Source organism: Apis dorsata, unplaced genomic scaffold (genome assembly GCF_000469605.1).
Source record: "Apis dorsata unplaced genomic scaffold, Apis dorsata 1.3 scaffold_390, whole genome shotgun sequence".
NCBI classification, from domain to species: domain Eukaryota; kingdom Metazoa; phylum Arthropoda; class Insecta; order Hymenoptera; family Apidae; genus Apis; species Apis dorsata.
In genome coordinates, this window is record NW_006263651.1 from 387,950 (window position 1) to 389,495 (window position 1,546).

The window sequence follows — 1,546 nt, forward strand, 5'->3', positions numbered from 1 at the left end:
CGCTTTACAAATAATTAATTAACCCTGATGGCTCGTTAGGGACGTTAACGTGCATGAAACGCGATCATTTTTTATTGACCTTCCCTGAGGAAGAAGACAGGAGAGCGAAGAGGAGGCCGTTTGAAATAGGCCAATCCTGCTCTATTTTCGCGGTGATAGTTGACGTTGGCAACTGCGTTGGCAGAGGTTGCGATTGTACGAGTGCCAGTAACAATTCGTTCCGGAGCTGTTCTCCGCCTTCGTTTCATGAATGAACGTAGAGCCAGCGTTCGTTTCTCATCCCCTCTCGCCCTTCCATCCCTCCCTGACCTCACGTGATTACCGTCTAACGCTTCTAACGCGGTCTCCTTCTCTCCTCTCTCTATAATGCTCGCGCGCTCTCCTCTCCTCTCCTCTCCGTCCTGTTTCTTCTCTTCGTTTCACTCGGTTGCGTCCTGACCACTCGGTCTCTCTTTGTTCTCGCCTCTCCTTCGCCCTTTTCTTTCTTCCCTCGTACGCTCCTCTTTGTTCTTCCTCCTACTATATAGCTCCCCCCTTCGTTTTATATTCCTTCGAGCTCTGCCTCTGTCGGAGCGAACACGAAATCTTGGATAGCGTGCGCTTATGTAAGGCGTGATGTTTAATTGATAGCTTCGAGTCAGAAAACTATGTAAATGATCGTTCATATAACAGGGTTATACAAGTTTGGAATTAAATGAACGCGTGAATTCACGTGTAAAAGAAAAAGAAAAAGATTAGAACAATGTCACGTTGTATTTCGAGTCTCGTTAAGCATTTTAATCAAGTTGCACGTAAGCCACCCTTCTCTCGCTTCTTTCTTCGAACTCGTTGGTTCACCAACGGTGATCCAACAAGGTGATATTCTCACCGTTTCTTCGTCTGGTTTCGCCTTGTTTAGCGTCCGCTGGCCTCCATCTGTTCGGATTAGGTCGACTTGGTTGCCAGCTTACGCACTTTTGCCCCGAGTTTGAGCAACCAACTCTCCTGATACGACCTAATACGGTGGATAATATCTTTTTCGGACGCTAGATCGGTTTGGAAACTCGATGGTGCACCGAATCTTTTTTTAAAGTACGGTACCACGATGATTATTCTATCGACGATCGATCGTTGTAACAAATTAATAAGAAAAAATACTCCATCTTCGCAGCGTTATTCATCGAAAGAGATCATCCCGTAGGAATCGTAAACGAGTTATCTGAAAAGGAAGGAAGGAAGGAGCCTTGGTAGCAGCGGAAAGGAAGAGTAGTAATCCTTCGAAAGCGAAAGGGACGTGGAAGAGACGGAAAGTCGGTGAGTTAGTTAAGAGGAACGGGATGTAGGGACAGGCGGGAAGAAACGCGTGCACGGCAGCCGGTGCTCGGGGGCGGAGAAAGGAGAAATCTAAGTCGCCAGAAATAGCATCCCTTCTCGCATCATGTAGCCAGACCTTCTGCATGCGCCGTTCGTTCTAGTCGCATGCACCGTTGCCTCACCTACGTCACACGCTCTCTCGCGCCTCGTGCGTCGTCGTCCTCTCTTCATCTCTTTCTCTCTCTCTCTCTCT

At 47.9% G+C, this 1,546-nt stretch overlaps 1 protein-coding gene across 1 annotated transcript in view; it reads left to right on the forward strand.

The window, feature by feature from the left end:
- The window catches only part of LOC102671451 (ETS-like protein pointed), a 112,778-nt gene that overhangs the window by 1,640 nt on the left and 109,592 nt on the right, over positions 1–1,546 (forward strand). The gene's annotated exons all lie outside the window — the stretch shown is intronic.